This window comes from Hemicordylus capensis, chromosome 1, assembly GCF_027244095.1.
Source record: "Hemicordylus capensis ecotype Gifberg chromosome 1, rHemCap1.1.pri, whole genome shotgun sequence".
NCBI classification, from domain to species: domain Eukaryota; kingdom Metazoa; phylum Chordata; class Lepidosauria; order Squamata; family Cordylidae; genus Hemicordylus; species Hemicordylus capensis.
The window spans coordinates 76,558,361-76,571,885 of record NC_069657.1 but is presented as its reverse complement, the minus strand read 5'-3'; the positions used below and the strand labels follow the sequence as shown (position 1 = coordinate 76,571,885).

General features: G+C 42.0%; 1 protein-coding gene across 17 annotated transcripts in view; it reads left to right on the top strand.

Annotated features, from left to right (window-relative positions):
• RGS6 (regulator of G protein signaling 6) overlaps positions 1-13,525 on the top strand; it is a 390,873-nt gene that overhangs the window by 116,938 nt on the left and 260,410 nt on the right. The window lies entirely within an intron of this gene.

The window sequence follows — 13,525 nt, the reverse complement described above, 5'->3', positions numbered from 1 at the left end:
CATAGAAATTGCCTACAGCTTCCTTGACAGATGGCTGTCCAGCCTGTGCTTGAAAACCTCCAGTGAAAGACAGCCAACTACTGCATGAGGCAGACTGTTCCACTGTCGATCAGCTCTTAGATTTAAGGTCTTCTTAATGTGTAGCCTAAATTGACTTTCTTTTAATTTCTTATCTTTTACTCCTCAGTTTCTATGAGGAGACATAATCCACTCTGCCAGAGGTGGTAACAAGGAAAAACTGGGGACCTCCCCCCGCCAAATAAAACAAAGAAAGGCAGATTACATCTACTAGTGTTAGAATTATTATTAGGGATGCTGTGAATATCTATGATTTGCTACTCTTGGTGTAAAATCCTCATGTTTGCTGTTGTTTCGGGAAAAGGTAGTAGGTTGAGAGTCATGTTGGGGAAAGTCCAGTGGGATGTGCAAGCCATTACATGCAGTTAAACCATTACACACATGAGATGTAACACTGCTTCAGATTTGCATAATACAGGTTAAAGAAATGTCAGTGCTTTTGAATAAGGAACATGATGTGCAATTAAGTCAAACACAGATGGTGATACGCTTGCAATGTGCAGTTATTATCAGGATGGCCATGCGTATCTGCTTTAGTAGACAAGTGATGTCCACATGCATGAGAGAAGAATTATCCTCAAAGAGACAGGTTTCACACAGTCATAACTATTATGCACTGTGAAGAGAATCCTAGTGAAATGCAGATTTTTCACTTCCAAGTCTCAGCAGTAGTATTCTGCATTTGCCTAACAAGAAGTTTTGCAGAAATGTGCAGCATGCCAGTTTATTTTAATCTCCTTTCTTACTCTTTCTCCCCACAAGCCCACACAAATGCCATAGTGTCAAGTGACCATCTGCTCTGAATAACTGAAAAGAAAATTGTCCATAAAGGCCACACTGAGACTATTAAAGCAAGAGGCAAATGGAGAAAGCACCTTCTTTAATTAGCACTTCATTAAGTAGAATCAGCTAGTGAGTAGAAATGCACATAGCAGATTGCTGTGCATTTAGGAGCTTCTAATTGCTTAAGTCACCAGTGTGGAAATGTATAGTTAGAATCCTTTTGTTTTGGAGTGTTTCTGCCCTCTGTCAAATAAGGAGATATGTAATCTATTATTTCTGCCTTAACAAACGAATACTGTAAGTGATTATTCTTTTTATTTAGCAGGGAGAGAGCAACTGGCCCTATCCAGTCTTCCCAGCACAGCATCCCTCCAGTGGCTGTTGCTGGCGTTTACCTTATATTTCTTTTTTAGATTGTGAGTCCTTCGGGGACAGGGATCCATTTTATTCATGTCTATGTAAACCACTTTGGGAACTTTTGTTGAAAAGCAGTATATAAATATTTGTCGTATTATGCAAGATGGGGCACTATACTCATGTGCAGCATCCTGAAGAACATACTCGAAAGCTCCGTGCTGTTGTGATATGCACAAAAGCCCTGCAAAGACAAACACTTTATTTGTGGAGAGACCCTCCCTGTGATCAGAATGCTGGGATATCCCAGCATGCTGCATCACAGCAAAGAAAGATCTCTTCACAAGTCCAGCATTCATCTCTGCAGACAAATGCTGTAACTGTGGAGAGTGGGAGGGGATTTGCTTCTATCACAGCAAAGGTGGGGCTTTCAAGCATGTTTTTGGGGACACAGTCCCCAGTTTGCATAATGCCTGAAAAGGGCTAAGAAGGTTTGGACCTGATTAGTGTCTGGATGGGAAGATTACTGGGAGCTCTGAGTAAGCTGTTCTGAGCTTTCTAAAGGAAAAATGGAATAAAAGTAGCTAACAATAGCCAAGCATTTCAAAATAATAAAAGCCTTGGGTGTGCGCCCGTGGCTCTGCGCCCGTGTCTTCCTCGGCCGTTCTGGGCATGCGCTCCACGCATGCCCAGAACATCCGAGGAAGATACGGCTGCAGGCACCAGGCGGCCGTGTTGGCTTGATGGCCGGCCCAGCCACAGGAAGGCTGGAAGCGGCGGCCGCGGGAACGGAGGGACTGTGGGGAGGGCAGCGGCGGGCGGCACTCTTGGCAGCGGTGGCGGAACTCTCCGCCCAGCCGCCCACAGCGATGGCGGCACTCTCGGCCCGGCCACCCACCCGCCTGCGGCGCTGGCGGCACTCTCGGGCCCGGCCGCCCGCGGCGTCGTCACTCTTTGCGGCAGAACTCTCCGCCTAGCCGCCCACAGCGGACGCTGAGAGGGAGGGGAGGGTGAGAGAGGGGTGGGAGGGGGAGGAAGGGCAAGAGACTGGGGTGGGAGGGAGGGGAAGAGAGGCAAGAGTGTGGGGCAGAAGGGAGGGAGGGAGAGTGGGGCAGGAGAGAGAAGGGAACAGCCAGCCCCAAAGAGCGAGCCGCAATAGCGGTCTACTAGCGCCCGTTAATTTAACGGGCTTAAATTCACTAGTTTCAAAATATTCGCCTTTTTTCTCTGACTCTAATTGCTGTTAGCTTGCTTTTTAGATGCCTTCTTGTTAAGGTAGTTACGTTCCCATAAAGTTTGTTTTTCATGTGAGAGGAGAAGTAACTCTTTGCCCTTCCTCTAATGTGAAATCTGAATTGGCATAGTCATGTAAGAGGACTGTATGCTATCAGAATTGTTACTTTAAATTGGCCTTAATACTCCAAATATCCTGGAAAAGACTTTAGTTTTGTTAGAGGGCCATTTTTAGAAGGGAATGGGGAGGCATAGCCTCAGATTTGGCTGAGATGTGAGATTTTATTTTTGGGATGAAAATGTTTCAGTTTCTAAAATTCATTGGCAGTGTGAGTTCCAGATTATTGCTGTGCTGTCGCTTGAGTCGGGGAAGGGGCGACTTTCACCTCTTCCTTTTCCTCTCAAGTCCATTGTCCATATGCCCTCAGGGACATAGGGTATATGGACGCAAGGTCCGTATGCCCTCAGGGATACCCTTGGTGGTGCACAGTGGACTTCAGAGGGAAGGGAAGACTGGTGAAAACCACCCTTCCTCTGCTCAAGTGGCAGCACAGTGGTCATCTAGAACTCTCACTGTTGCACATACACAATGCTTGTCTGGATATCCAGCATTGTTACAAATGAATTTTATGAAACACTGAATATTGCAATGCCAGTGCAATATTAGGGAAACTCAACCATTCCAAACTTGTAATTAATGTTTTCTAGGAGATTATACCTAGGAAGTGTGAGAGAGAAAATAAATAAATTATATATATATATATAGAGAGAGAGAGTATTCAGTTAAAATTTTTTTCATATAAAGCTTTAAATTTGTTTCAATATAACAATTAAAGCACATGAAGTGTAATTAATGAAACATTCCCCCCATCAAATATTTCTATTCAGCTGCTTCAAAAACTTTTCATAGTGTGGGTAATTAATGTGTGGTGGATATGTTTTAAATGAGTCAAATAATGTGCCAAATCAGATCACAATCTATTTATGGTATTAGAAAAATGCCCTCAGGGATTTGTTGTTTGTTGTTGTTTTTAAGTTTGTTGTTGTTATAGTTTATATAGTTTGTTGTTGTTTTTAAGGGGAAATGAAAATTTTATGCAATGAAGGTAAAATTTGGCTTGGAAAATTTTTGAATTCAGTTTTCAATAGCTCGTCTCTTTGCCACAGATGCCACTTTTTCCATGCCTAAGTTTTGCCTTTGAATTGGCAGCTAAGATGTCAGTTGCTAGCCTTTTTGAGCCAGATTTTATAGTTATTGACTTATACCTTACAACCAGCTTTCTCCATATTGACATTAAGACACCTCAGCATTAAAGGTAGGCTATTGGTTTCATTAGAAAGCAGACACTGGTTACTTTTTTTTTAAAGTGCCACATCAAATAGCACTAAAAATTAGACTTTTTTCCTTCAGTTTGGTGATGATTTGTTACAAAACCAAATATACAAGCAAAGCCAAACTTCCACATAATGTTGATGCGATAGTTCCAGCTAGGATTACAAAGTTTCTCTTTTGTAAGAAAAACATGTAATGGTGGTAGTTTCCTGGTAGTTTGCAAAGTGGAAATATCTCCTGAGCACCCATGCTGTCTCAGTTTATCTCCTTCTCTTTGACTGATATTGTTTTGAGTTTTTGAAAACCAAGGTATTTTAACCTGATCATTGATAAAGTGATAAAAGTGCAAATTTATTTATTTATTTATTCATTCATTCATTCATTCATAAATTTATATCCCGCTATTCCTCTGAGGCACTCAAAAATACATGCTTATGTTTATCCTCAGAACAACCCTGTGAGTTAGGTTAGTCTGAGAGATACATGACTGGCCCAGAGTCACCCAGTGAGTTTCATGGTTGAATGGGGATTCAAACTCGGGTCTTCCCGGTCCTAGTCCAACACTCTAACCAGTATGCTAGCACATAGAAGAACATGCCCTGCTGGGAGAGAAACACCATGGCTTCTGCAAAACGAAATATTGCCTCACAAACCTTTTGGAGTTCTTTGAGAGTGTCAAAAAGTGTGTGGATCAAGGTGATCCAGTTGATATAGTCTGGAGAGTTTTCACAAAGGAGGGAAGTAAGAAGTGGGGTCCCTCAGGGATCTGTACTGGGACTGGTGCTTTTTAATTTATTCATAAATGATCTAGAAGTAGGGGTAAGCAGTAAGGTGGCCAGATTTGCAGATGATACTAAACTCTCTCGGGTAGTGAAATCCAAAACAGATTGTGAGGAGCTCCAAAAGGATCTCTCCAAACTGGATGAGTGCGCAACAAAATGGCAAATGCACATTGGGACGAAAAACCCCAACTTCAAGTATACATTGATGGGATCTGAGCTGTTGGTGACTGACCAGGAGAGGGATCTTGGGGTCGTGGTGTACAGCTCATTGAAAGTGTCGACTCAATGTGCAGCAGCTGTGAAAAAGGCAAATTCCATGCTAGGGATCATTAGGAAGGAGATTGAAAATAAAACTGCTAATATTATAATGCCCTTATACAAAACTATGCTGCGGCCACACCTGGAGTACTGTGTACAATTCTGGTCACCACATCTAAAAAAGGACATTGTAGAACTGGAAAAGGTGCAGAAGAGGGCAACCAAGATGATCAGGGGCCTGGAGCACCTTCCTTATGAGGCAAGGCTACAACATCTGGGGCTACTTAGTTTAGAAAAAAGACGACTGTGGGGAGACATGATAGAGGTCTATAAAATCATGCATGGTGTGGAGAAAGTGGATAGAGAGAAATTATTCTCCCTCTCACATAACACTAGAACCAGGGGTCATCCCATGAAATTGATTGCCAGGAAATCGAGGACCAACAAATGGAAGTACTTTTTCACACAACACATAATGAACTTGCGGAATTCTCTGCCACAAGATGTGGTGACAGCCAACAACCTGGATGGCTTGAAGAGGGGTTTGGATAACTTCATGGAGGAGAGGTCTATCATCGGCTACTAGTTGGAGGGCTATAGGCCACCTCCAGCCTCAAAGGCAGGATACCTCTGAGTACCAGTTGCAGGGGAGTAGCAGCAGGAGAGAGGACATGCACATACCTCTTGCCTGAGTGCTCCCCAAAGGTATCTGGTGGGCTACTGTATGAAAGAAGATGCTGGACTAGATGGGCCTTGGGCCTGATCCAGCAGGGCTGTTCTTATGTTCTTATGAACCACATTTGTCATTTTGTCACTCACCAGGTTTGGAGAGATCCACTCACCAGGTTTGGAGAGATCCTTTTTGAGCTCCTCACAATCTGTTGTGGATTTCACTACCTAAAAGAGTTGGCCTGTTCTTCTATGTGTTTTAACAATTTTGTCCTGAAGTATGCTTTCCATTAATATGCCCGGCACCGAAGTTAAGCTAATCGATCGGACGGAACATGGTGAAACAGACTGGTTCTAGATCGGCAAAGGAGTAAGACAAGGCTGTATACTTTCTCCTTCTTTATTCTACGTATATGCTGAACATATACTGAGAGAAGCTGGATTGGAAGAAGAAGAACATGATTTTAAAGTTGGAGGAAGAAACATCAATAACGACACTGATGACACCACTCTGATAGCTGAGAATGTGGATGATCTGCAAGCTATAGTAGTGAAAGTCAAGGAGCACAGTGAAAAAATAGGACTAGGACTAAATGTAAAGAAGACTAAACTAATGACAACGGGTACAGCAACCAGCCTCAGAATGGATAATGAAGACATTGAAGAGGTGGATAGCTTTTGCCTTTTAGGATCGACTGCTCTCTTATTGTGCTGGGAGCACCGGCTTGTTAACAATGTTGTTAGTTAGAGCTGCTGATATAATGCTATGTGAGTGTCTTGAGCACTTGAGAGTGAGTGAGTTGGAAGCAGTACAAAATACCAGGAGTGTCTACTTGAATGTTAGCCTGAGTAAAAATTGAGATTAAGAGCTGCTCGAGGATAAAAGGAGAACTTCAGTTGATAATGAAATTCGCATTTCACAAGGGCATCTGTGAAATGTAGTTACTCAGAGGAACTAAGTTTCATAGATGTCCTCACAGAGTCCCTTTTGCATCCTCCTGGCATCCCCTTTGCATCATCCCAGCCAGCATCAGGTGCCTCAGGTTCTGCAGTGAAAAGCCCCACTCACACCACAGATTGGAGGGAGGAGGGAATGGAAGAAAGGGACAGGACACAACATGCCATAGGAACAGCACAATCAAACTCTTATTCGTTTTCTGTCTTGCAGCACTATTCATTCAGCAGCAGTAGTGCTGCATAGCAGAATGCTTCAGGCCAATTCTATTGAGTTCAAGCAGTTCTGTAGCAGGCTTGCTGCTCTTTGATTTAGAACCATGCATACTGCTTTTCAGGCAGTGGCCAGTGCTGCTGCATCTTCTCAAGGACTCTGGGGTGCACGAGGCCTGTTAAAAGAGTGAGATACAAGAAGAGGTGCACCAGTCTACATTTTGCCCTGTTTTTTCCATACACTTAATGAGAAATAGATAACCAATAGTTAAGCACTGGAATGTCTCAAATTGTTTTTGTTGTTGCGGTTGGGGGAGATGGCGGAGAGGGAAATGTGTTCATGGAATGTTCTGCTTTCTGGAGTTAGGTTTGATGGCTATAACTTGTCAGAACACCACCTCAGTTGCCCGGGGGACTTGGGCTGGGGCTGGTAAGGAGGAATCCACCCATTCTTTAAAAGATGTCCTCAAAATGAGTTTATAAATGCACATCTTTAGCTATGTAATAAGTGGTTTTCATGATATAAAGCAGGGCTGCACAACTTTGGCCCTCCCATCATCTCTGAGTATTGGCCAGTGTGCCTGGGGATGATGGGAAATTTATTTATTTGATTGATTGATTTATATACCGCCCTTCCAAAATGGCTCAGGGCCGGCTCTGTAGTCCAACAACAGAGTCAACTGACCCACAGTTAGAGTCAAAGTTGTACAGCCCTATTAAAGACTTGTTTCCTCCTACCTCCCCAGTCTATTTTTTAGTTTTTTGTTTATGTCTCCAAAAACATAGTCATTACAAAATAAAAGCATACTATTACAGCAGCTACAAATCATAAAGTGACTCATGAGGACAACTAGTTTCAGGAAAACGGGATTAAGAGGATCAAAAGTTCTAACACATTGAAACCTACCTTAATTGCTAATGGCCCAAGGGAAGTTGGTTAGTATCATATATAAGGAGACAGGTGTTGACATTTCTGCAGACCTTTACAATTCACTGCATTGACTTCTATGTATATTCTTTTCTCAGTCGTTGTGCAGCTTCTGGAATAGTCTGAAGGCACATGATAGAGCCCTTTTCCTGACGCTAAGCAGGTCTAAGTCTGGTCAGATCCTGGATATGAAACTATCTGGGAACCCCATGTACTCTGCTTTGAGTTTCATGATGGAAGAGATATAAATATAATAAGTAAAATCTGGCTACCCTAAAAGGAACACTTCACTCAATTCAACCAAAGATTATTGGTTGACATTCAGAACAAGGAAGTGCCAGTGCCATGAGGGAGCAGCCCAACAAAGGTTGCCAACTAACTGTACTGGTACACCAGGGAAGCAGCATTTTTTTTTAATGCCCTCCCCTTCCCCAAGAAGCCTTCTGTGCCATCTGAAAATATGCCAGAGGGCTGCACCTTGGAAATTGCCAGTGTAGTTAGAAAGTTCTGTTTGGCTGCCTTCTCACTGCACTGGTGCTTCCTTTCTCTGAATATCAGCCACTTACTTTGGATACATCATCTAAATTAAACTGACAAGCATATTCACAATACATTTATTCTGGAGTATCTTGTAAATATCACAACAGAGGGATGTAGAAACATACGTCTTCAGCTGCTCTAGCTCTGCTATACTGAATCATTGCTCTACCAAGATTCTATTATTATTATTATTATTATTATTACATTTCTATCCCGCTCTTCCTCCAAGGAGCCCAGAGTGGTGTACTACATACTTGAGTTTCTCTTTCACAACAAACCTGTGAAGTAGGTTAGGCTGAAAGAGAAGTGACTGGCCCAGAGTCACCCACCTAGTTTTATGGCTGAATGGGGATTTGAACTCGGGTCTCCCCGGTCCTAGTCCAGCACTCTAACCACTACACCATGCTGGCTCCACGCTACACTAACACCCTTCTAAATATTGTGAGAGCATTGTTGAAATCTAATGGCCAGAAAAGGCTTACAATGACAGATCATGGAAACATCTCTCTAGAGTACAAGTTAGCTTAATATAGCATAGAAAAAGAGCAAACAACTATATTCTCCATATCCAGGAGAACATATGTCTCCCTCAACCTATATTAAAGAACTTACACACCTGCTCCAGAGTTCATGTTTTCCAAATTTGAATAATGGCATTTTAGTTTCATATCTACTTATCCAGCTAATCTAATTTTGTGTGAGCCAAAATGCATTTTTCAAAGTCTGTTCTCAGCCAAATTATACAACTTGAAATAATACAAGAACTGCAATAAAAATAAGCAGCTTCACAGACATATAACAGTTTCAGTGTTCATTGTCTGCCCATTCTCTGCTTTGCCTGATACAGTATCTTTTGATTGGTTATTATTTTTGTTCTGAACTATTGTGTTTTAAAAAAAATCCAGTTATGTAGGGAATAAAATTGAGCAACTGAATTCACAGAGTATCTCCATCACGTTGTATCTTCTATACTTAACATAGCCATTTTGCTTGTGTATACAAAGAGCAGAGCAGTGAAAAATCAGCTGCATCATATATCTGAAATAAGCAAAAAATCAGCTTGTATACCCTGGAAATGCATGAAAATATTGTAGGTATTTCCTGCAGTGTTATTTCAGTGTGATGGTCTTCCTTTGTGTAATTGCTGAATATTGTATGCCACTTTGAGAAGATTAAAGCTATGGTTGCAAACCAGCATCTTGGTCTTCTAGTTTTGATCGATAGAAGTCAATGGAAATGTGTCCAATTAAGTGGTCTGTGCCTAGTGCCACAGGCTACAATCCTGAACTCATGTACACTGAACTCAGCAAGACTATTCTAGAGTAATTATGTCAAGGATTGTAGCCAAAGGGTATTGGTTTCAATATCCTGGCCAAATTGCAACTGGGATAATTGTATTTCAAGATCTGCTGTGGTTTTAATTAGGGAAGTTCATTTTGCATCCTAAATGCTGTAGTAAATTGTTTCATTGGCTACTAGAATAGAATGGGTGCCATGTTTAACCTTGGGGAAAGCTCCATTTCAGTGATGGATCAATTAATTCCAGTGTCAGCATTCTGAAAGAGCTTTGTAATTCTGTTGGAGAATGGCAAACAGGGATGACTCAGCAGGTGCATTCATCTAGGTAGGTTTCTTGTGTGTGTCATAAAATGATGATTCAGTTTGGATTTGCTAGCTAGCACCAGTGTGGTTTTGTGTGTGGGTGGCTTTAGTGACTTGGAAGTAATAAATGGATTACTTAGTTGCTGCATAACAGTGGAGATTTCTCTCTGGCCTGCCTATAGTAAGTTTAAGCTTGATGATCATATGTGCAAACTGGAAAATTTTCCAGATGTATTTTGTAGTTGAATTTTTCCAGTTGCTTTTGTATTGTGTTTGCAACCATCGCAGAGAGGAGAGCTGGTCTTGTGGTAGCTAGCATGAGCTGTCCCCATAGCTAAGCAGGGTCTGCCCTGGTTGCATATGAATGGGAGACTTGATGTGTGAGCACTGCAAGAGATTCCCCTCAGGGGATGAAGCTGCTCTGGGAAGAGCAGAAGATTTCAAGTTCCCTCCCTGGCTTATCCAAGATAGGGCTGAGAGAGATTTTAGCCTGCAACCTTGGAGAAGCCGCTGCCAGTCTGTGAAGACAATACTGAGCTAGATAGACCAATGGTCTGACTCAGTATATGGCAGTTTCCTATGTTCCTATGATACTGATCCTCTAATTTATTTCACATTGCTAGGGGCCAATGTTCCCTCTACCAGGAATTCCCAGATGATGTTCACTACAACTCCCAGCATCCCCAGCTGCAGTGGCCTTTTGCTGGGGATTATGGGAATTGTAGTCAACAACATCTGGGAATCTCTGTTAGAGGGAACACTGCAAAGGGCCCATTCTCCCATTGAAAAGGTGGAGTGTACGAATGGGTCATAGTTCATGGTCTTCACTTCCTTCTAAAGTAAATTTAAAAGTATTTAAAATAGCACTTTAGCAGATTACTGAATCATTGTATCTCTTTTTTTTAAAAAAAAGCCCAATATTTTTTATTTTTAAAGGTTCTAATAAAAGGAATAATAGTGAATTGTGCATCTTAAGTTACCATGTTTTGAAATCCTTTGAGATCAGCTATTAATGTTTAAAGAAATTTGGCTAACTGTAATTTCATTCATTCTTAATAAGGCTGCACAATTCTCCCTTTTTAAAAAAACATTAGAATATTTAGAGGCTTCCGGCTCAATTTAGATTTATAAGCTACCTCTGGTAGCTCTTCTTCCTAGCTATATCTCACAGTGCATCTGTGCTTAGGTTCTTAATTATTTATTTTACAAGTTGCAACAAGCTGACAAGAGTTGGTTTTCCTTCTCTTGCTCCTTGAACAATTGCTGGCAGCCAAAAAGAACCACGATCAGCTGCCTCTTGTAATTCTTCATCTCTTCATTTGTATTCAAGTAGCCTGCAATTAGCTAGCTCAAGTGAAGAAAAACTCAAACTGGCCATTTCTCTGGTGTATTCATGTTAAATTAGTTTAATTCAATCTGTTTTATGTCTGCTTGGCTTTAATGAGGAGGCACCTTCTCTGATGAAAAATTGTAGTGGGAAGAAGTGGGAGTTGCCTTCTATTCGATAATTTAATGGGCTATATAATACTAATACATTCGCTAACAGCTTGCTTTAAAAATGGGAACGATCTGCTGCTAGGGAAACAGTATTGCTAGACAACCCTCATGAATTTGCAGGCTGGTCCTGCTATGCTGGTGGTCACTACACTGACATAATATAGTTACAGTCTTAGGCACTCCCTGTTACAAAGCAGAAAACAAAACACTATCAGTAAAAAAGAATGAGATAATCAGGGCCGTAGCAAGGTTGGAGTGGGCCTGGAGATGAGATTTTAAAATGGGCCCCTCACTGCTGATTAACAAAAGAGACTTTCAACCATGCAATGCGATCCTATGCATGTTTTCTCATAAATCCTAACAAATTCAGTACAGTTTGCTTCCAGGTAAGTGTGTAGAGAATTGCAGCCTCAGGCAGCAAATCTAACCAGATTTAGCTGGAAGTACATTTCACTGAAACCTAAAGGATTTTGTAATTATTTGTCACAAAACAAGCCACTTATAGGACTTTTTTGGTGGCTTTTTAATTTAAAAAAATATAAAAAACCAACAATTTGTCCAATCCACTTCAATTTAAATATACATATATACCTCCCACATCTCTCTGCTCAAAACCAAAGCCCTGTGATTCCAGGTGATCTAAAGGCTGGGACTGAAATGAGGTTGTTGTTTTTATGAAGGCAAAGGGCAGGTTCTTCCATATCGGGGTGGAACTACTTTTTTAAAAATAGGTTTTTGTAATTAAAAAAAAAAATTTAAACCAGCAAATTACTTAATCTCTGAATTAAATATTCAGAGTCATTTCAATCTGCCCTACATCTCCCCCACCTTATATTAAAGCTCTATGGCAAGCAGTCCCTAAATATCCAAGTATGGGGGGGAATAACCACAAAAAGCAAATCACATCCTACCTCCATTACTAAGCTGGAGGAGTCAAAAGCTGGGCAGAGCTGTAGTGGACAAGGGCAGCCAGCAATGGCCACCCTGCCTCCTTCCTTCCTTCCGGCACTAGAGTTCCAGCTTCAGTGAGGCCTGCACAGAGGCCTCTCTGGAAGCCCCGCACCCGCCAAACAGCTGAGAGGCAGAGACTGAAGGGGCTGCAGCAGCTTGCAGGCTGCTTGACTCTCCTGGCCAGAGCAGGAGGGCTAGCAGGAGAGAGGACCAGCAGGCAAGGCAAGGGGGACTGGCTAAGGGGCCTTGTGGGGGTCCTCCTGTGGGCCTAGAGACATTTGTCTCCCCTTGCCCAATGAAACCTACACCCTGGGTGGCCAACACACATCTTGAAATCACAAAGATTCAAAAACATACATCTTAACAAAACTAGGCAACTAAAAATGCAGCTTTTAAAACAATTATCAATTATTAAAGGTCTGGCAAAACAGATATATATTTTAAGTTTCCTTGAAAACTGGCGTGCAAGGAACATCATGAATCCCCTGTGGTGGGGGGGTCCTAGGGTTGCCACTAAAATTGTCCTGCATACCTGGGGCTTCTACTGGAAAGGCCCTGTCCTGCATGCAGAGCACAGCTTGTTCAGATCTTAGAGGGTGGGCAAAATCACCTTGGAGAAGGTGATACTTCAGGTATCCAGGGTCCAAATTGTATAGGGCTTTAAAGGCAACATGTCACATATTGCATCCTTTTTTCAGGTGTATTTGGTTGCTGTTCGGCTTCAAAAGAAGAAAAGTTGGAAACAAGCCTAAAATGAGCCATCTTATGTATTCTTTAGCTAAGAGTCTCTATTTTTGCTGAGAGCAGCACTTATTTTGCACTCTGTGCATGGCCTTTGCTTGTACTCTTCTAGTCAAAACAATGAGATCTTCTGCACCTGACTTTTGTTTTGACCTGGGAGGAGGGAAGAGAGGGGGAAATCCTTTAACTAAGGTCTGAAACATTGTTCTAGGACAGAAGGAGAAAATCTTGAGTCAGTTTGAAGAAATCTGGAACAGAGAAGGCAACCTTGCTAGCCTTTTTCTAGCAAGCCTTGAGAGGGAGAGAGTGTGCACAATAGAGTTGTATTTTTCAGCTTGCTTTTCTGGATCTTTTGACATTGGTATTTGCTACTGCGCAGCAGGGAAATGACTTGATTAGCAAGCCAGAGGTTTCTGGTTCGAATCCCGGCTGATATGTTTCCCAGACTATGAGAAACACCTATATCAGGCAGCAGCGATATAGGAAAGATGCTGAAAGGTGTATCATCTCCTACTGCGTGGGAGGAAGCAATGGTAAACCTCTCCTGTATTCTTCCAAAGAAAAACCACAGGGCTCTGTGGTCACCAGGAGTCAACACTGACTCAACAG